Source organism: Kryptolebias marmoratus, linkage group LG2 (assembly GCF_001649575.2).
Source record: "Kryptolebias marmoratus isolate JLee-2015 linkage group LG2, ASM164957v2, whole genome shotgun sequence".
Lineage (NCBI taxonomy): Eukaryota > Metazoa > Chordata > Actinopteri > Cyprinodontiformes > Rivulidae > Kryptolebias > Kryptolebias marmoratus.
The window spans coordinates 30,655,684-30,678,973 of record NC_051431.1 but is presented as its reverse complement, the minus strand read 5'-3'; the positions used below and the strand labels follow the sequence as shown (position 1 = coordinate 30,678,973).

Here is a 23,290-nt window from a genome sequence, read left to right as displayed (position 1 = left end):
ACAGACAAAGGATTTAAAAACAACACTGATCAAATTCCACTCACTTATTGTCACTGGTAATAATATTTTTGTCTTTGTGAGTGTGGGTGAATGTGTCTTATGAACCAGTGTACAAATTTTATTAAAAGAATGTGAAATTGATGTTTTTGTTCCAAATTCACATGGGAAACAGGTGCAAAATTTGTTTCACACATACCATATGTAGAAATCATGTTATATTTTATCTTTATTTCGAACAGTAAAATTTCAAAATAAAAAAAGTAAATATTTCCACCAAAATATACTGTAAACAAAACAAAATGTTTTACATGTGATGTTTGTGTTTCTTTTATGAAGGATCTCATAAACCACTGGATGGACTTCGTGAAACTTTCAGAAAGTATTCATTGAATGTACATTTACAACTGCTAGATTTTTTGTGTTAATCCAGTTCAAGTTGGCCGCCATAGCTAATCAACATAAGGCAGTGCAAAAATGGCTACAACTCAGTTTTACAGATATTGGGCTAAAATTTGATGTTGTCATAGCTGAGTCATTCACAACACATACTATGAAAGTGACATCTGACAATTTTGCATGAGATTGCACATAACGTTACTTTCAAAGTTTGACTAAAAGGGTCAAACATATTTAACATAATATCTCAGTCATGAAAGGTGGTGGGTGATATGCATTCATTCATGGAATGCAAAGCCTGTATTTTGTTAGATTATACTTCTACAAAGCACCTTCATTTGATAACATTTTAGTTTGGATAGTTATACAACAATCAATTATTGTATGTGCTTTATATAAAAGGATCTTACAATGAAAACCAAACGGAGTACTACTGTAAAAAGTATAGCGAGAGTGGGGGCGGGGTGGGGTCTCCTTGGACATAACATCATGACAGAATGAGACAAAGCAGTGAAGTGTTACTGCAGCAACACACAGAAAAAGAATAATAAAGGGATGCAAAAACCACCAGAGCAAATAATTAACAAATGCACCTTCTGTCAACGTCACATTTCTGATATGGCACAACACACACACAAAGAATCAGAGGAAATGAGCTGTACACAGCGCAATGATTGGCTCTGCATAATCACTCTCCATTTTCTACCTGCTGAGCCACATTACAATGATTTTGAGTCATTAAATGTGAGTGTTTGAACTGAACATTTATGCTTCATGTAGTGATGTCAAACAGCAGAACAAAATTGTTATCAGTAAGATAAAAAAAAACGGTCTCAACTTTACTACAGTACCACCTTAGAGAAGTGTCAAGTAAAATTAGTCATAAAAAAGTGTTAAACCTTTTGAATATGCACAATCATGATAAACGTTGTGCATGTTGGTACAGAAATCAGTTCTGAGATTGTTGGTTTTTCCTCACAGAAAATGAGTGACTGCATGCAATAGTAGGTCCTTTGAGAGACTACAAAGTTTTTAAATCGCCCACCGCCAAAGGTGGTAATGTTTTGTATAAGTGTGTTTGTCTGCATGTTAGCAAAATATCTCATGAATCAGTGTAAATTTTCATGGAATGGTTAAAAAGTAATCACTTAATATACCTCTACAACTGATTTCCTTTTGAAGTGATTCATGTTCAAGATGGCTACCACAGCTAAGCTACCTAAGCAAATACGAAAAGGCTAAAACTCAGTCAATTTTACAGATGTGCTAAAAATTTATGTTGCTGTAGCTGAGAAACATTTACAACATATACTCTAAGTCACAGGTGTCAAACTCTGTTTCTTGGGGGTCGCTCCCCTGCAGGTTTTAGACGTGTTCTTGCTTTAAAACACCCGAGTTAAATGAACAACTTGTGGTCGTGCTTCTGTAGAACTTCATGATTCGATGAGGAGGCAATTAAATCGTTTGAATCAGGTGTATTTTAGCCAGAAACAAACTTTTAGGACAGTGGCCCTCGAGGCCAGGAGTTTGACACTCCTGCTCTAAGAGCAACTTTTTGGATGAGATATTTGATTAAAATTTTTATCATCAACTATTAGTTAACCCTTTTGCTCTGTTAGCAAAATATGTTGTGAAACTGGACAAATTTTAGTGAGCACTTTGTATCGCCTTGTTGCTGAAAAGTGCTATATAAATAAATTTGACTTGAAACTCTCAGAAAGAAATTATTGGATGTACATTGGAGTATTAAGAGTCAATCCAAATCAAGATGGCCACCACAGTTAGACAACATTACCAAAGCATTTCATTCAAATCCAATGAATGGATATTTTACTAAAAGACAAACAGGGTTAAGGCCATCAGTTAATGCTAATGTTGAAGCAAAGATCTTTTGCAAAGAGTAGCAATTGGAGTATATGCTTGAATGACTCTCAGCTTCAACCAGACTAAATTTTACCGCAATATCTTTAACTGAATGAATTATAGCCATTATTGGGTTGGATTTGGCAGCCATCTAGAATTGGGCTGACTGCAAAAATAATCAGTTTTATATGTACATCCAATGATTATCTCCTCAGTTTCATTACAATCCTATAGTTTGTTAGACATGTTGCTAACAGATAGAGTTGACTCCAAATAGTTAATAGCAAAATTTTTAACAAAACTCTTGTGCAATCTATTAACACTCAGAATGTGTTGGGGATCAGTCTCAGCTACAACCACAAAGTTTAGGTCAACAGCTGTAAAATGGAATGAATTATACCCTTTTTGTGTTTTTTCCGGCTGTTTGGACCGTCATGGCTGACAAAACAATGCACATAACTACCGTTGGGACAGTTGGGAACATGGAATGGTGAGAATTGATTTCCCTCAGATCGTCGTCATAAAACCAGTACACAACACTGCAAATCAACATAAAGATGACAGGAGAGAGCTAACGAGAGAGCCAATTCAAAGCTAATCGGATACTAACTTATTAAAAATGTAAGTGAGCTTGGACCCAAGTAAAATAAAAGCCACATAAGATCTTCAAAAAAAACAACCTTCCATGTTAGTTGTTTCCCCTATGCAGATACTCACCTGTCGCACTTCCTGTTCCTTCCAAAATAAAAGCGTTTACCTTTTTATTTATTTATTTTTTTTTCTACCCGTTTCCTGTTGGTTCTTTCAGTATTGACATATTGACTCTGTATAAAAAAAGTTGATCAAAGAGGTTCAACAGATTAATGCTCAATTCCAAATTTTTGCTCAAATCTTAATTTTTTTTAGTTGTTTACATTACATTTTAAATGTGACCTCCATCAGACTACAGCGTGAACAGTCTCTAGTTACCGAAATGACCTGCATGCGCAGAAGATATGACGTCACACTCCACACACTATGAAGTAAATATGAATACTGCAAGTGTTAGTATGTGTGTATTGATTTTGAAGTTGCTGTCCAATCGGGGCCAACTGTAAATCCAAATAGTAAAAGACAAGAGAAGCAAAAAAGTGAAAATGTTAACAATTACCTGTGCAGAGGCATGTGTGGATGCAGAGTTGGAGCCAAGAGTGGTGGGAGTTCAACAGTCGAATGAAATGCGAAAGTTCACACTGTGGTCGCTTTGAAAAACATTGGACATTTATCCGATTCAGTACCATATACAGAAAAGACCTGGGTCAGGTATGAATTATTCTGATTTGTCATGTTCACATTGCCTTAAAAAAAAAAAAAAAAAAAAAGTCTTTTGTATGAATAAAGAAAATGTACTGGATATAATTACTTTGCTTGAGCCTAGATTTTCTTCTCTGAATCAAAGAGAAAGACCTGTACCCAATCCTCTCCAAGTTCTGATCACTTTGAGATTCTTGGTATCTGGAATCTTGCATTGTGAAACTGGTGATTTGTGTGGTGCCAATGAAGCAACAGTGTGTAGAAAAGTCCATAGAATCTACAGTGCCATTTGTGATCTGAAAAGCCTGTGCATCAAATTTCCTGATGCTGCTGTGCAAGCCAACTATAAAGTTCACCATGGGGGAGGGCATGGGCTGGGGTTGGGGGGCATGGTTTCCCCTTCTTGCTTCCATCCTTGTGTCTGTACTGGTTCAACAGGGGCTGGGGTTTTGGGGTGGCTGGGGGTCTCTGATGGAGTCATTGTGGGGCTGCCTGCGGGTTGCTGCCTCCTTGGTAGTGGGGGGTGTGTGCTCGTGTGGGTGCCCGGACCCCTGGGAATGTCGGCTTAGTTTGGGAATCCCGGGAGCTGCGCTGGGCTGTGCTAAGCTGCGTTGCGCATCCCCTCCCTCTAGTCCTCTCAGGTAGTTGGCTCAACAAGGGGGATGGCTGTGTGCCCTTTCACCATGGTCCTTCTGGGTTCCGGCTGCTGCGGTGGACTGGTACCTGTGTGTTGGGGGCTCTGAGGGGGCCTATCCTGCTTGGTGCTGGGTGGTTTCTCTGCTGGGGGCTGGTGTGGGTGCCGGGCCATTGGGGGGTTGGGTCCCGGGCTTGTCCTAGGCGGCAGGAGGTGGTGGTGTGACTGGTTTGGGGTGGGCTGGTGCCCTGCGTCTCTCCCTGTACCTCTTTGTCCTAGGGGCTGCTGACCCTGTACTTCGCTGGCAACCTACTTTGCACTTTGGATCGCCTTGTTGCTGAAAAGTGCTATGTAAATAAATCTCACTTCACTTCACTACTTATGTCCTGATACGTGGCTGCTTTGGGATGGTGCCCGGTGTCTGTTTGCCTGGGACTGCTGCTGCCTTCTGGGGCTGGATCCACCTGTCCTTTCTGCTCCTGGGTGCTGTAGATGGCGGGCCTTCCACTGTTAACAGTGCTTTAACTGTGCATCTCCAGGTGGCTAACTAGAACACATACACCCACATAACATGAACGCCTTTTTATTATTATTATTATTGACTTTTTGCATTTTTTATGCATTTTCATACAGTGCCTGGCCAAAAAAAGGCACCACCTTGATTTACCTAACCAAATGGGTACAAGCTTCCTTTTGGATAATTAGTGTATTGGCGATTACCTTTCAGCTGGCAACAAGTTATTTAACCCCAAATGGTGCAATGAGTTGCTTCTCATTTCTTAAACCACCATCTGAAAAGACATCCTGTGGTCAGGGAAAGATGTCAGTCTATTTGAGAAGGGTCAAATCACTGGCATGCATCAAGCAAAGAAAATATCTAAGGAGATATCAGAAACTGCTAAAATTGGGTTAAGAACTGTCCAACACGTTATTAAAAACTGGAAGGATAGTGGGGACTCATCGTCTTTGAGGAAGAAATGTGGCCGGAAAACAACCCTAAATGATCGTGATTGGCGATCACTTAACTGTTTGGTGAAATCAAATGAAAGAAAAACAACAGTAGAACTCCAGACTACGTTTAATAGTGAAAGTAAGAGCATTTCCACACGCACAATGTGAAGAGAACTCAAGGGACTGGGGACTGAAAAGCTGTTTTTTTTTGGTGGCGACTTTTTATGTGTATGTATGAGATATATATATATATATATATATATATATATATATATATATATATATATATACATACATACACACACACATGCAATCAGTATTTCTGTATCTCTGTTACACAACCCCCCCCCCACCTTCACGCACTGATTTCCAAAAATGTCCTGATAAGTAAGGATCATACAAACATATAGGTTGCTATTACAACAATGTGGCCTGCCTACTCTAATGCTAGATTCAGATTCAGTCTTGATTCAATAAAGTAAATCCTGCAATTAGGATTGTCATCTTGGGATATCCTTATTGTAGAGCAAATCTGTTCTGGCACATGTAGGCAGCCATCTCCTCTGTATCAAGTGTCCATCAACTCTTGATGCTGAGGAGTACAGGACCTGCAAGAACTGGTTTTCCATCAACATTCAGGGTGTTTGCACACCTAATTTTGTGTTTTTAAACATTGTTGCCTGTTGAAAAGGTCCAACTCATGATTCAAGGATTTTTCTTAACTCCTCATTGTGTGCTCAATTTGACAGAGGACAGCATAGTGGATTACTATTTGGTGACAGTGGATATGGTCATAGTACATATTTTTTCATGGCATACCTATATCCCTCAACAGCTGAGCAACAAAGAAACAACAGAGCCCTCGGATGAACCACCCACTTTGCCTAAAAAGTTCTGCCTATAGCATTGGCTATTTTTCTGAGGGGCTGTTTACAAAGTGGAACTTTTTAGTCTCTCCCATTTGCATTTTAAACAAATCTGCAAGGTGTGAAATCTCACATCTGCACCACAGACAGTTGCAGTGAATAGCTGTTCTGTCCATGCACAACAACAGTAATAAGGGTGGATAACAGAGTGCTATTTATGTTACTCACCCTTTTCAACATGAAGCAGCAACCCGACCTTGCTATAAGTCCAAACAAAAGTTCATGTATTAAACATTTTTCAGCAGTTCCCCACTTGAGCCAACCACAGCCTGGTAATCCACAATCCAGGAACCCAGAAGGCAGGAACACAGAGAAACTGTGACAACAGATGAACTGGCACAGGTAAGCACGGCAGGTGAGTGTATAGAAAGAGAGAGTGTATCAGGTGCAAGCGATCAAGCAATCAGTGCAGCAGGAGGATTTGCATTTTGCATGGCTCAGAAATACATGATCAGAGTCCAACAGTAACATACCTATCGAATAGGCCATTTGCCGTGTGTTTGTACCTCAAAGAGATTCTAAAAAAAGAAGTGGTTGAGTGCAAATGAATGCATCAAAATATTAATGTATTCAATTTATTCACTTTCCATTATTTTCAACCCCATCTGCCTCATAGAGGGACAATGGCCATCCATTGCTTCTCAACTCTTTACTGACATTCAGTGATATAATTACTGTTGATAAGGAAATGGTAGTTTTACAATTTTATTTTCAAATACTTAATTTATTCTTAGATGCAGTTTGTCCATGTTGGCAAATATACTTTTCTTTAACACAACTTAGTCACAAGATATGAGTTTAACTAGCAAAGGTTATTAAAACCCTGCACTACATATACAAACACTGAGGAAGATGAAGGTCAGCTGAGTCAATAATAAACTACTCACACTGATATAATCTCTCCATCAATTATTGTCTGTCTGTGCCCTGGACTTCAGTGTGGATCCAAAACTCTGTTCTCTTAAATGTTTTAAAAGTTAATGTTAAAAACTAAAAATTACAAAGGCTAATTTTAATCAATGATAATCATTTATTGCCATGTCTGCTTCAATAATAGTGCATTTGTTAAAAAAAAAATCCAAAACACACACACACACATATATATCTATATATATATGTGTGTGTGTGTGTGTGTGTGTGTGTTGGGTTTTATATATATAAATATAAATAAATATATATATATATATATATATATATATATATATATATATATATATATATATGCATGTAAACACACTAACATTTTTTGATATGCTAGATTTTCGAGTATTTCTAATAGTTGTTTTTATTGTGAATTTAAGTAAAATACACAAATCAGCATGATTTAGAAATCAAGTTGGTAAGTGTGATATGAGGTCCAATAACAAAGTAATTGGGTGGCAGTTTTATCACCCTCTGCCAAAAGACAAAAACAGACCCTTGTTTTTGATTTTTTGTGACCCAAATGTCTCAAATTACCAGACAAATTTTAATTAAACTTGTGGAAAATAATCACTGGATGTACATCTATATCTGATTAACATTTGGAATCAATACAATTCAATTTGGCTGGCATAGCGGACAGGCCTTAAAAAACACAAAAATAGCTACAATTCAGTTAACTTTACAGATACTGCCCTAAAACCTGGTGTGGTAGTAGCTGAGACTAAGCCCCAACACAAATTCTAAGTGCTAACAAATTGCACAAAATCTTTGTTTAAAATTTTACCAATACGTATTTGGAGTCAACCCTGTCTAGTGATTAGCCAAATGTCACAGAAACAACTTGACAGAATTTAATGAAACATTTAGAAAGTATTTATTAGATGTTTTTTTACAACTGATTAACCTTTAGAGCAAATCCAGTTCAAGATGGCAAACGCTTCTTCTTCTTTCGGCTGTTCCCTTTTCAGGGATCGCCACAGCAAGTCAACATCCTCTATCCAACTCTGTCTTCACTCCATCTACCTCCCTGTCCTCTCTAACTTCATCCATATATCTCCTCTTTGTCTTTTTCCTGGCAGCTGCATCTCTAACATTCTTCTACCAATATACCCACTGTCCATCCTCTGCACGTCCAAACCATCTCAGTGTAGCCTCTAACTTTATCTCCCAGTCATTCAACCTGTGTTGAACCTTTGATGAACTCATTCCTAATCCTATCCATCCTTGTCACTCCCAAGGAGAACCTCAACATCTTCAGCTCTGCCACTTCCAGTTCTCTCCTGTCTTTTTGTCCGTCCCACTGTCTCTGTCATGGTTTTAGAAATTGATTTGACCCACATGCAGAGAATCTCAAGAGGCAGAGAGAATCAGAAATAAAGTTTTATTGTATAAATGATAAATGTAGGAGTTCTTTGTCATGGGAAACTGGGAAATGGTGAAGGGAGACTGGATCGCTGCAACAGAAACGTAGATGGTGAGTATTTGTTAAACTTAGATGGAAAGGTTTGGTAGATGGACGACTTACAAAGGAAGGAAGAGTTGTTGGTTTGCCAGGGAGAGGTGAGAGGAGTTTGAGGGGCTTGGGTCCGAAAGATGATCCTGTTGGAGTCCAGAGGAAGCAGATAGGTGGTGAGGGTTGGAGGGCGGACAGGTCTTTGCAGCGAGGACCTGATAAGAGGAGGTAATGGCTGCCAGTTGTGGAAGAGGAACCATGAATCAGACGATGAATGCTGAGAACCCAGAAGGTGACATGAAATCTGAATGAACTGCTTGTAGATCACAAGGAGTACCTGGTAACAAACATACTGGTTAGAGTAAAAGAACGGCTGAGAAGATTACTCAGGGAGACTTCTAGGAAGGGTGAGTAGAGTACCATAAAGGTTAACACTCAGGCATCGAATGACTGACAATCCCCTCCTCTTATCCTGTGTCTTGGTGAGTGGTAATGTGACTCAGGTGTGAGCAATCAGTGGAAGACCTGTCCTCTGAATGTGGCTCCATGGCTCCCTCTAGTGGAGAAAGAGAGAACCCAAACCCCTGCTCCCTTACATCACTTCCCCCTCAACGGCCACCACCTGGTGGCCCAGATGAATATAATCGGTAGATATCGGTGATGAGTGAAGGATCTAAAATAAAGGAACGAGGAACCCAGGTACGGTCCTCTGGACCATAGCCCTCCCAGTCAATGAGGTACTGGTAACCCCGACCTCGTCGTACGCTGGATGACCATCGATGATCCAGGCGGGTGGAGGGGGTTCGGAAGGAGGGCACAATGGACTTGTCTGGACTGGTTTGATCTGGGAGACAATATAGGATGGATGAGAAGACTGGGAGGAAGACAGAGACGAACTACTGAAGGGCCAATTATTCTATCAATTTCATATGGGCCAATGTATCTGGGTGCCAGCTTTTTGGAAACTGATTTAAAGGCGATGTCACATGTTGAGAGCCATACCTTCTGACCAGGAGAATACTGGGGGGGCTGAGGTCCTTCTGCGATTTGCAATCCTTTGGTTCTGGTCTCAGGTACGCTGGAGGGCAGCAAGTGTTCTGGACCAGATGTGTTTACAATGGCGTATGTAATGATGAACTGATGTTACTGAAATCTCTTTCTCATCTGTAGGAAACAATGGTGGTTGGTAACCCAGAGAAACTACAAATGGTGACAAACCTGAAGCAGCTGAAACGTGCGAGTTGTGGGCGTATGCGATCCATGGCAAGTACTGGCTCCAATCGGAGGGGTTGGTTGAAGTGAGACATCTGAGAGAAGATTCTAATTCCTGGTTCATGCGTTCAGTTTGGCCATTTGACTGTGGATGGTAACCGGAGGTGAGTGTGACCTTAGCATTGAGTGCTGAACAGAATTGTTTCCAAACCTGAGAGGTGAACTGAGGGCCACGGTTGGATAAGATTTCTTGTGGGATCCCATGGAGACGAAAAACATGTTTCTCCAGGAGTTGGGCTGTCTGAAAAGCCGTGGATAGCTTCCTGAGGGAGATAAGATGGCAGGCCTTAGAAAAACGGCCGATGATTGTGAGAATAGTGGGCATACCTCTAGAAGGAGGAAGTCCAGTGACAAAATCCAACATTATGTGTGACCAGGGTCTCTTAGGGATGGAGAGTGGTTGAAGAAGACCTGCGGGAGGTCTGTGAGAGGCTTTATTTCGAGCGCAGGTAGAAGAGGTGAGCACAAACTCTCTGACATCCTTATGGATGGAAGGCCACCAGAAATGATGGTTGATCAGGGCAATGGTTCATGGATGCCAGGATGAGCAGAGAACTTGGCGGAGTGAACCCAGTGGATTAGGCGGGATTGTACTGAGGAATGAACATATGTCTTATTAGGTGGACCAGTACCTGGATCGGGTTCAGTTTGGAGAGCTTGTTGAATGATGTCCTCAGTCTTCCAGGTCTCTCCTCACACCGTACAGCCGGGAGGAAGTATGGGTGTTGGGGTCTTGTCCTGGTTGTCAGGAGAGAATTGGCAGGAGAGAGCATCGGGCTTCGTGTTTGAGCCTGGACGATATGAAATGAAGAAATTGAACCGAAAGAAAAACAAAGACCAATGGGACTGACGGGAATTGAGACGTCTGGCTGCTTCAATGTAGGAAAGGTTTTTGTGATCAGTCCAAATGAGTATGGGATGTTCCGCCCCCTCTAACCAATGACGCCATTCTTCTAGGGCTAATTTGATAGCCAGAAGTTCTCAGTCACCCACATCATAGTTTCTCTCAGCGGGTAGAAATCGGCAAGAGAAAATGGCACAGGGATGAAGTTTATTGTCATTGCTAGAACATTATGAAAGGATGGCCCCAGCCCCTATCTCGGATGATACTAAGTGATAGGTGTTACGGAGGTCAAGTTTGGTAAAAATTGTTGCATCTTGGACTAGTTCAAAAGCAGATGAGATTAACGGCAGGGGATATTTATTTTTGATTGAGATCTGATTTAGGCCTCTGCAATCGATGCAGGGATGAAGTGTGCCATCTTTCTTGCTCACAAAAAAAGAATCCAGCCCCTAAAGGTGATGAGGAGTAGCGAATGATTCCCGCAGCCAACGACTCATTTATGTACATTTCCATAACTTCTCTTTCAGATCGTGAAATTTTATATAGTTCACTCGAAGGTAGTGGGGCTCCAGGAAGAAGATCTATGGCGCAGTAGTAGGGTCTGTGTGGCAGGAGAGAGAGACCTTTCTGTTTGCTAAATACGGATCCTAGGTCGTGGTATTCTGGTGGAACTTGAGATAGGTTAGGGAGATCAGCCTCATCTAGAACCGACAGACCAGGGTTTGATGGGCAGGTGGAACAGAGACAGGTGGAGTGACACTTCAGAGACCAGGATTCAACACGGGAATCTGCCCAGTCTAGATGGGGGTTATGATTTTGAAGCCAGTTGTGTTCTAGAACAACGACCGGGTGAGAAATTGGGAAAATGTAGAATGAAATCTCTTCATGATGATTGCCAGAGATTGTTAATTGAAGGGATTGAGTTGTATGGGTGATTTTAAGCAGGGAACCTCCATTCAAAGCTGATACATGTAATGGAGCAGGTAACGGAATAGTTCTTCTGTTAGCTTGTTCAACAAAAACTGAGTTTATCTGCCTTAATCGATTCTGGGTGTGAACAAAATCTCATTGACTAAGTGAATCCTGGTTGAAACATAGAGTTGCAAGGAGGAGTAATCGGGGCAATGGATCTACAGGTTTCTGGTCCACCAGTCTCCCCGTCTCTACTGGTGGACCTGACCTTTTGGCTGACTGGAATGAACTTAAAGACTTGGACAGGCAGCAATGACCAGTGATTGTTTGTTTTATAACTTTTTCACTATCACTTCCTGTTTTTCCTTTACGTATTTTTTTATTTAATTTTTATTCTTTTGGTCTTATTTTCTGCTGATGTGGGTCTTTGTGTATTCCCTCCTCTGCTTTTTTATTAAATTATTGATGCAGAGCACATTTGTGAGTGTTTCCTGTCTCCAGAGAGCTGATGACCTCCCTTCCTCTTCTCTTATTGTCTCCATTTGATTTTTCTCCATGCTCTTCCTTTCCTTTACCGTGCAGGCTAGTCTCCTGATAAAACTAGTTTGCACAGTACAAATTGAACCATTACTTTAGCTCTTTTTTTCACCGTATGCCTTGCATGCTCTAGTAAATTAGTGCTAAACTCTTAGTGCTGAACTCTTCTTTCTACAGATGAATTGGCTTTCTAATTCAATCTATTTGCTCTTGCTTCAGCGGTCAGGATTACGGGGGAAGACCTGGCAGACAGCTGACTGACAATCATGGCAGATCTCAGAATTCACTTCATAGGCTCTAAGAGGCTGAAGATATTACAGATAAACCTATTTTTGTATTTTCTAAAGCCAAAAATATAAAAAATTAAAACTGTACCATCAACAGTTTAAGTTTGCTGTGGAAGAAAAAAAAACCAATTCAGATGATTATGTGAAAAAGAAAATTGTCTGTAAGCACACAGTAGATTTTAAAATCTGCTCAAAACAAATAAAAGAATGTACAGTATATCTCAAATTGCAATTTCTCCTAGTGATGTTGTGATACAGATATTTTTCATTTCAGTTCTGACTAGTTAGAATGGTATTGTGACCAGAAGAAATGCTTTTTTTGATATATAAATTAGTAAATAGAAAGAAGGGTGTCACCATTAAATATTTTAAAAGAAAAACTCTAGTTTATGATGAATTTTGCTTCTGTAAATATGTTTAAAAATTGTTAATAATTTTAACTTCTTCACCATCACTTTCCCTGTTTTTCCCTTATTTTTAAAAAAAATTATTTTGGTCTTTTCTTCTGCTGATGTGCGTCCCTGTGTCATCCTTCCTCTTTTGTTATTGCTTCTGCCCCTCTGCAGAATTGCCACCATAACGTGATGGAGGGGTTTGAGTACCCCAAGAGCAATTCAAAAAATTGACTGATAAACAACACATGCATCAGGATACCTCATTGGAAAAGAAAAACCAGGGCACCCCCCTAGAGCCAGGCCTGGGGGGAACTTAAATGTGAGCGCCTGGCAGTCGAGTGTTTGCTCCTGGGTCTTGGCTGGTCCAAGTTCGAAGGAGAGACAGGATGCCACCCACCACGTGGGCCTACCAACTTCCACTGAGGACCATCAAGGTAAGGTGGATTGCAAGTGGGGCGGCAAGCAAGGGAGGGTCCCTAGGCATGGTGAATAAACTACCTCTAGGGACATAGAAAGTCACCTTACTGATGGGTAAGGTTAAGAAATACCATCTAGATATAGATGGGCTTACCCCAACACACAGTTTGGGCTCTGGAACTCAACTCCTGGAGTGGGGCTGGACTTCTTCCTACACTGGAGTTGCTCATGGAGAGAGGCATCAGACAAGTATGAGGATACTCACAAGCCCCTGGCTGAGTGCCTAGTAAACACAAACAAGTAGTAAGAGTGAACTGGGAATGTCTGGATGAGCTCACTGTCCATGAGTTCTTCAACTCAGAACCCTGGTTTTTCACATGTCCAGTTGGAGGTCGGGGACAGAGAATTCAAATGAGCTGTGGCCTGAAGTCCAGTCAAATTTATTTATATAGCACTTTTCAGAAACAAGGCAGTTCAAAGTGCTGAAGGTCTCTGATGCCTGTCAGGGCAGCAACCAAAAGGACCTGCTGGTGGACACCAACAGTGATGGGGGCTGTCAATCTGAAAAAGGAGCCATTTAGGACTTGGCTGTTCCTCAGGACTCCTAAAACAGCTAACAAGTACAGGGTGGCCACAAGTATTGCATTGTTGCAAATGCAAATATTCAGTCATTAGAGGAATTCAGAAGGACTTTTGGTTGGCCTTGAGGAAGTTCTGGCAAATTGTTTGGGGAATGAGTAAAGGAAAACAAGCTCTGTCTGAAGCTGTGCCTGGTTCTGGTGAAAAACTGTTTATATAGACTGGGGATATTGTTGTGAGGTGGAAGTAGCACTTTGAGGATCTATTTAATCCAGCCACCAAGTCCACCTTTGAGGAGGCAGAGTCTGAGGACTTGGAGGAAGACGAGTCCAATACCATGGCAGAGGTCACCAAGGTAGTCAAAAGGCACCCCAATGACAGGGCACAAGGGGTGGACAAGATTTGCCTTGTGACTCTGAAGGCTCTGAACATTGTGAGGCTGTCATGGTTGACACATCTCTTCATTGTTGGATGGAGGCCAGAATAACACCTGTGGATTGGCAAACCAAGGTGGTGGTTCCCATTTTTAAAACAATGGGCTGGAGAGGGGGTTTCAACTATCAAGGGATCACACATAGCCTTACTGGGAAAGTTTACTCCAGGGTGTCCTGATGCATGCTCAAGAAATTTACCCCAGGGTGTTGGAAGGGAGGCTTTGACTGACTGTTGAAACCTTGGATCCAGGAGAAGCAGTGTGGCTTTCATCCTGGTCGTGGAGCAGTGGACCAGATCTTCACCCTTGCAGGGTTGCTAAGGGGGTGATGGGAGTTTGACTCTCCAGTCTGCATGTGTTTTTGTAGATCTGGAGAAGATTTATAACTGTGATCCCGGATGCCTTCTGTGGGTGGGCCATCCGGGCGTCTGCATCCTTGACACAAAGTTGAGCTCATTCCTGATTTAAGTTGGACTCCACCAAGGCTGTCCCTGGTATCTGATCCTGATCTTAAGGCACAGCCATAGAGAGGAGGGTGTTTGGTTTAGCAACCTCAAGCTGCTTTTTGCAGATGATGTGGTTCTGTTGGTGTCTTCAGGCCATCATAACTGTAAGAGCAAGATTCTGTATACAAGTAGCTGAAATGAACTTCCTTCACAGGCCTTAGTGATAGGAGGAGCGAGGATGTCCGTCATCCAGAAGTTGCTTGAAGTAGAGCTGCTGTTACTTTGAAAGGAGTCAGTTGAGGTGGTTCGGGAATCTGATTAGGATGCCTCTTGCACACTTCCCTTGAAAGTTTTCTTGGCATGGGAAGAGACCTCGGGGCAGTCCCAGAAATCACTGGAAGTATTATATATCCTCTCTAGCTTGAGAATGCCTTGGGATCCCCCAGGAAGAGAGTGTCACTGGGGAAAGGAATGTCTGGATTTGTATCCTGCATCTGTTGCCTCTGAGACCCGACCACAAATAAAAAGTAGACGATAGTTGGATGAATGGATGGATGAATAGTGTGATTTGATTAAATGTAAAATGGCCTGGCATACAATTTTATTTAGTAAGAAAAGGAGCAGGAATATATTAATTCTAATTATACTAACTATACTAATTAATTACTATACTAATACTAATTCATGTAATTTCAGTGACTCGTCATGGTTGTGCCCTGAGTCCTCTGTTGCTTCAGATGATATCGATCCCCATGGATTTACAGACACACACAAATAAATGTCATATATACATTCAAGTCACTTGTTTTTTTTAAAAAAAGCTTCTATTTTAATTAAGCTTTGGTCTTCATTGTAACTGATGTGCAGGGGGATAATGAGTGGTTGACCTCAGTATTTTGTAAAGTCTGGCTACGGCCTTGTGTTCATTAACAAATTGTAAAGTGCTATGAATGTGACGGATCTTATAAGGTACAAACTGACGAAAAGTGAAAATAAAACATTTATCACTGCAGCTGGATCTTCAAGTTGTATGTCAAAGGCAGCCATCTTGGATTTTCAGGTCAGGCTTGGTCAGGAATAGAAGACTTTTGAGACTGAATTCTGACTTTGAAGACATTCTAATAGATTTTTCCAAAATGAAACATGGAAGTTCTGACATCAAACCAAATGCACCAAAAGTACATTCTTCATATACAACTGTATCTTCTTTGGGTGGATGATTCTGTTCAATGTTTTTACTACTGAATTTATCTTACAAAAATAAATACCAGTAAATCAATAAATTTATTTGGCAAAAAGTGTAAAATATGAAGCTTATATAAAAAATAAAAATGAAAATTTCATAACAAATTTCTGTTGTAGTCCACCTCAAAGACCTGATTCTTTCTGTCTCCTGTTTTTTTTTTTTTCAAACTAAGAGTGTCATACAATATCCCCTCATCTTTATTTTACTTTAGTTAATAAAATGGAAGGACAGTGTCAAATGTGAAAGATAAAAGTGCTTGAGATAAGACGCAGTGATGAAAAAGATGAAATGCTGTGTGTTCAAGTGTGTTCTCTGCACACACTTGAACAGCCAAACTGAATTATGAGAAATCGATAATTGGCCAGTATACACTTCATATACACTTGTCATCTACCAAAAAATCAGTATGAGTTTCATGATTCAAAAAGAAGAAAAGTAGAGAAAATCAGAGACAGACTTGTACCATGCCAGGCAAAAGTATTAACCCCTCTTGATAATACATTAACAACATCTGAAATAGTTAAACTGAAAATCTTTTTAAGAAAACAAGTAAGTAAACCAACCAAAAACCAAAGCTGGATAACGAATTGATGGAATAAAGTGTCAATTCAGATCACTTCAATTTTTTTTTGAATTGAATTGAACTGTGTTAAACATACCAAACAGGTTAATGAATTTATAAAATCAGCCGGTAAAGAGTTAACATAGTTGGATAAACTGCATGACAAACTTTTAATTTGTAAAAAAAAAACAACCATGTACCATTTTTTGTTCCACTTCAAAATAGAGGACTACTTTGTGTTGGTCTCTCATATAAAATCACGATAAAATACTTTTAAATCTGTGGCTGTAAAGTGACAAAATGTGGAAAAGTTCAAGGAGGATGAAGACTTTTTGAGGCACTGCATGGCCACAAGAGTTAAAAAATTAATGACCATAGACCAGTTGGATAGATACTAACTCCTGGGGTAAATTTAGATCTAACTTCAAAATAATCATGTCATGCGGCGTGGAGAAGGAGGCGAATTCGGAGTGCAGACTCATCTCAAAGAATACTAATTTATTAACGTAAAAATAACACAAAATCAAAATGGCTGACGTGTCAGCAAACAGAAACTAAATACAAAACATAAACTAATGGAACGACAAGGCAAAGAACATGAGCGTGACATGAACGGGGAAACGAGCAATGAATCAGCGGAGTAGTGATGAAATTGACCGGGTTTTAAACACTGAGGATAATCAGGTGTAGTGGGCACAGGTGAGTAATGAGGGTTGAAGACAGGTGGAGATGGGCGGGACAGGAAAGCAGGAGCAGACTGAGGGCAAGTGGGAAATGTGAAACATAGACAGGAACAGAACCAAAACTAAGAACAAACTCAAAAATACTAGAAATCATGACAAATCACTAATCTTTTTTCCTTTGTTTAGTTTTCCCACCACAAAGATTTCCACTTTTTCTCCAGAGGTCATTGGGCGAGAGGCGGGGTACACACTGAACAGGTTACCAATCTATCAAAGAGTCACAGATGAACAAGATAGAAAACCATTCATGAGCTCACAATTTTGTTACCGGTTAACTGTGAGATGAAACTGGACCAAACAGAGAATACCAAGCTAAGCAGGGTGAAAATATAAACTCCACATTAAAGGCTACTGCCGAGAGGTGAACCTGTAACCTTTTTGCTCTGAAGCAATAGAACAGCTCCACCATGCAGCCCTCTAATCTATTACAGGTGAAATGCAAAAGTTAACACAGACACTATAACAACCTCCACATTTAACCTCAAATATGTGGATGTAGTTAACAGGGCTGAAACAGTAATTAAATCCTGTGATTAATTATTTTAAACCACATGACCCTGACAGTGATGAAGAGACTCCTGATGAAAGTCATTCAGGTAAATGCAAAAGTCATTAAGCTAATTAAATAAAATGAAGTATTTTCTTTTTTTTTTTTTTTTGCTCATTTTGCTGCATTTTGAATTTCTGAATCTTTATACTCATCTGATCTTTTAATCAGTAGCTCCCAACTGCACAGTAATTGAAACTGACAAATGTAAAAAAAACAAAAAAACTAAACAAAACAAAACAAAACCCAACCAACCAAACAAACAAAAGACAGTCCCTGAAAAGAGCATACAAGAGTTATATCATATCAGATGTTTAAGTGAAAAGGACTGTCTGTTATTTCAACTAAATAGCAGAACATTCAAATCCATGGCAGTGGACTCACACATATCTATCAATATTATAAGCAGTGAAACTCAGAAATGTTCTGAGTCAGATACAGTTTTTAAGTGGTGAGATCAAGCTGTGCTGTTGCGTTCAGATGGCTGGAAAAAGTGGAGGCATGGATGTGAAGTGAAGTGAAGTGAAATTTATTTATATAGCACTTTTCAGCAGCAAGGCAATCCAAAGTGCTTTACAACACAGAAACAACAACAGAATCAAATACAAAAATACAGAAAAAAATCAATCAGGTAAATTTTAGCTAATACAATAAACCTTCCTCTAAGAGGAGGCATTTGAAATACAGAGATAAGATAACTATAACAGAGTAATGAGTAGTTTTAGCTAATAGTATGATTGGTATAACTATAACAGGTAATTTGAGTAAACTAACAATCTGTAAGTCAGTCAGTGATGTATAACCTAAACAACAATCAGGTACAGAGCAAATACAGAAATACAGAGATCAAAACATCAATCAGGTCAAAAACAATTCTAGGTAACAGAACGGTTGATATAATGATATTGATAATGATAACAAGTCTTTAGTATACTAAGTACAGAGCCGTTCAGTAATCTATAGATCAATGGGAATATTTTAAAGTCTATTATTTAACTTGGATCAAAACTTTCATCTAAAAGGAAATATTAAAGTTGATACAGTGATAACAGGTCTTAATAGACCATTTTGATATGAATAAGTTTTCCTCTTAGAGAAGCATTAATAAGATAAATCTATTTTATTAAGGTAAACTAAGTAATGATAATGATAAAAACTTTCATCTAAGAGGAAATATGTGAATATGAATAAGTTTTCCTCTTGGAGAAGCATTAATAAGATAAATCTATTTGATAAGGGTAGACTACCAGAGACTAACAGAAGCAGAAGAGAAAAAAAAGCCACATTAGGTGCAGATAGAAAGGGTGACAGTGACGGTGTAGTGTGTTTAGATAAATCCATGAATCACATCACAGAGGCCATTGTCTTTGATAATATGATGGAATGTTTATCAGCCAGCCCAGAGCAGATCCACAGATGTCCTCAGGCAAGGGAGGGGGAAGAGCATCTTATTTACATGAAATCCAGGAGAAATTGAAGATAGCTGACCAAGGCCAGCGAAGGGAGCCAGAATTCCCATAACAATAATTGTTTTGGATCAGGCCGACATTGTGTTTTCCGTTTGACTTAAAAAGTCTTGCTGATACTTCTCAATGGTGAATCCAAACAGCCAAATTCCACGTCTATTCCGCCAGATCGTAGAGATGGTTGTAAGTAAAAATCCTAGTAGAGCAACAGCTTCTGAAATACTCAGACCAGCCCGTTTGGCATTAACAACCATGACACATTCAAAGTCACTTAAATCCCCTTTCTTACCCACTCTGATACACCGTTTGAATTTTAGCAAGCTGTCTTCACCACATCAACATGCATAAAGGGATTGAATTGCTGCCATGTGACTGGCTGATTAGCCATTTGTGTTATCAAGCAACTGAACAAGTGTACATAGTAAAGTGGCTGGTGAGTGTATTTAGCAAAGGTAAAGTATGTTTGCTAAGATAGGTATGAGTAGACTCATAAATATTTTGTCTTGTAAATCACAGTTTTTAGTTGTAAACTGGTCTTTGTATGTGTGCAAAAAATAATTTGTGCATGTATAAAACAAAAATGTATTCCATGGCCACATGTATAAAATCAAGCACGTAGACATGCACACTGCTTCTACAAACATTTGTGAAAGAATGGGTCGCTCAGGGAGCTCAGTAAATTCCAGCGCGGCACTGTGATAGTAGGCCACTTATGCAATAAGTCAAGTCATAAAATTTCCTCCCTATTAAATATTCCACAGTCAGCTGTTAGTCGTATTATAACTGACATAATTCAGCATTCATCGTATGAGCGGCACCGAAAACCAGACACGGAGGCAAAATAAAAGGTCAGTGATTTATTTACAGGGAGATAAATGTACAGTGACAGTCGACCAGGAGGATCTGCAACGGCAAGGAGGAGCCAGGTGAGTCTCGGGTACAGGGTCAGTTTGGATTGAGCAGTAGATAATCTTGAGAGTAGTAGTTTTGTCTTACAAGTTCGAGGAGGCGGTGTGGCACAGAAGCGAAGCAGGCGATCCAGAGGTAGTTCCAGGAAGGGAGCAGTCCAGAAATCCAGGAGCAGGTAAGTTAACCAGGTAATTTTCACAGGTAATTTCCAGACAGCACAGGAAAAACCATTGAGTAGGACAGCACAACCTGAAGCGACAGGAGAGGTACAAAAATCCAATGGTTAGCGTAGCCATGAATTTAGAGTAGAGAACTAGAGACTGAGACTCTAACCCATAAGGCACAATGCTCCAGCAAAGATCTGGAACCAGCTGGAAGCTTATTTACAGGTGCTGCTCATCAGGTGGAATCTGCTTCAGCTGTGGAGGAAGAGTTAGTGGCACCGCCAGCAGGGCGGAGACAAAAACTCAGATCCTTACAGTACCTCCCCCTCAATGATTGCCTCTTGGCGATCTAGGACGCCTCTCTGAATGAGCCCTATAGAAGTCAGTGATTAAAATAGGGTCTAAGATAAAGGACCTGGGAATCGTTCCTCTGGTCCGTAGCCTCCCAGTCCACCAGGTACTGAAAACCTCTACCCCTGCGTCTGACATCCAGAATGCGGTTCACAGTGAACGCTGGATGACTGTTGATCAGACGGATGGGAGGGGGGAGGACGGTAGGTGGACTTTGGACTACTGGTTTTAACTGGGAAACGTGGAAGGTGGGATGAATACGCATGGTACATGGGAGTGTGAGACGGAGAGAGGTGGGGTTGATCAGCCGTTCCACCGGGAATGGATCAATGAACCGAAGGGCTAATTTTCTTGACGTGCCCCTCAGAAGAATGTCCCTGGTGGACAACCAAACCCTGTCCCCGACTTGGTAGGCAGGAGTGGCGGAGGGATGACAGTCTGCGCTCTTCTTGTTCTGCTCCATAGTCCTCATAAGGGCTCATTTAGCCTGTCTCCAGATTCTCCTGCACCTGCGTAAATGAGACTGGACTGATAGGACAGAGATTTTGTATTCGAACCAGGGAAATAATGGAGGGTTGTATCCCAAGGAAGCCTTGAATGGGGACACACATGTAGCTGATGAGACGTGAGTATTGTGGGTGTATTCAATTCAGATAAGTGGTTTACTCCACGTAGAAGGATTGTCACTGGCCAAACATCTGAGAGCAACTTCCAGCTCCTGGTTGCAGCGCTCAATTTGCCCATTTGATTGAGAATGGTACCAGGACGTGAGGCTCACCTTGGCTCTAGGCGTTACAGAAGGATTTCCATTCCTGGGATGCTAATTGGGGTCCTCGGTCCAACACCATGTCCACATGTATGCGGAACACATGTTGGATCATCAGTTGGGCTTTTTCGAAGGCTTAGGGGAGCTTGGGTAAAGGAATGAAATGAGCAGACTTAGAAAATCGGTCGACAACAGTCAGAATTATCGTGTTACCGGGGGTGGCGGGTGAGGGTGGGGTGATGAAGTCTAGTGCGACGTGGGAACATGGACGACTGGGGATAGGTAGTGGCTGTAACAAACCTGCACATATGGGACAGGCTGATACGAACTCCTTGAGATCTGCCGCCAAGGAAGGCCACCAAAAGACCTCATGGACATCAATGTTCCCATCTGGGTGGTTCAGCCCTTTCAGGCTGACGTGGTTGACTGTGAGCTTGCCATCCAGGAGCATCTTGTTGATATCCAGTGCGACATTGAGGTCCAAGCTACTTTTCGCACCTCTGGCTGGAGCAGCAGGTGGGCCAAATATGCCTCACGTTATCCGGCTCTCTGGGAGAAAACTAAGCTGCTTCTTCTTGCTTTCCCGACGACTTATCTTGTGGAGCAGGGATTCAGCCAGGACCTACATATGCAGTCCAAGTACCGCAATCGTCTGGACTTGGTAGCTTCTGGTGCACTACAGCTGAAACTTACCTCTCTACAGCCTCCAAAAAAGAAACTGGCAGAGAAGCACCAGGCGCAGGGATCCCACTACTTTTCCTTGTTTAAATTATTTTCTTTTGAAAGTCAGTCTAATCCTTCCGCTTGACCCCTTTGTAAGTGTCAGATTGTTCTCCATTGGAACAATTCTTATGCTCATTGTTTGGCATTTCTGATTGCCTGTTGTTTAATTAACATGTGAATGTAAGATTGCTAGATGTTTCTGATTGGTTACTGTATGTTATAATTACTTAAAGTTTGAACTGAAAATTTTACCCATTCTGATTGGCTGCTTTTTTGGGGAACAGCTGTAAATATAAATTTTATTCTCATGGCTTTTTTGTTTCGTGGGAAACTAATAAATCTGTTTGTCATTCCGTGATCTGCTTTTTTTAAAAATATTTTTTGATGATGAATACAGAAACAACAATGAGAATCATAACAGCAAAAAAAAATAACAGTAATAATAATAATAATCAGTGCAAACTCAAAGTTCATGGTGTGTGTATGACTTTAAAATCATGTGTGAATTTTGTACCTGACTTTCTTCCCCAGTTTAGTAAGCCTGATTGTAAAATGCCAAGTCACAGAAATTTTCAACAAATTTTCTTCTCATTATTTTAACATGTTAAATGACAATAAAGATTCTGTTCTGTTCTGTTCTGTTCTGTTCTGTTCTGTTCTATTCTCATCAGAGAACATGCTTTGTTTGGTCTGTCTACTCTACCAAAGGTCCTGAAAGTAATTTTCAAGCTAGATGACAGTGTCGGCAGTTCTACAACTCAGGTGGGTTTTAGTTTAAAATTATTGACTTTTTTCACACTTCTGCATTTTTCCACCTGAAATTAACTACGACAAGTAACAAAACGTCTCGTGAGCGCAGCTGCAGATTGCTTGAATTGTTAAAACGTAAAACTGAAAGGCAGCGTATGCATATACAGGTGCTGGTCATAAAATTAGAATATCATGAAAAAGTAGATTGATTTCAGTAATTACATTTAAAAAGTGAAACTTGTATATTATATTCATACATTACATACAAACTCATATATTTCAAATGTTTATTTCGTTTAATTTTGATGATTACAAATGACAACAAATGAAAATCTCAAATTCATCACATCAGAAAATTAGAATCTTGTGAAAAGGTTCAAAATTGATGGCACCTGGTACCACACTCTAATCAGCTAATTAACTCAAACCACCTGCAAAGGCCTTTAAATGGTCTTTCAGTCTAGTTCTATAGGCTACACAATCATGGGGAAGACTGCTGAC

At 40.4% G+C, this 23,290-nt stretch overlaps 1 protein-coding gene and 1 long non-coding RNA gene across 2 annotated transcripts in view; both read right to left on the bottom strand.

The window, feature by feature from the left end:
- Positions 1-23,290, bottom strand: part of lrrc75a (leucine rich repeat containing 75A) — a 122,526-nt gene that overhangs the window by 43,460 nt on the left and 55,776 nt on the right. The gene's annotated exons all lie outside the window — the stretch shown is intronic.
- LOC112451282 lies at positions 8,355-8,966 on the bottom strand. Its single transcript, XR_003040073.2, has 3 exons — positions 8,778-8,966; positions 8,513-8,675; positions 8,355-8,441 (listed from the first exon to the last, which is right to left on the bottom strand). It is a non-coding gene; the product is annotated as an uncharacterized LOC112451282 (long non-coding RNA).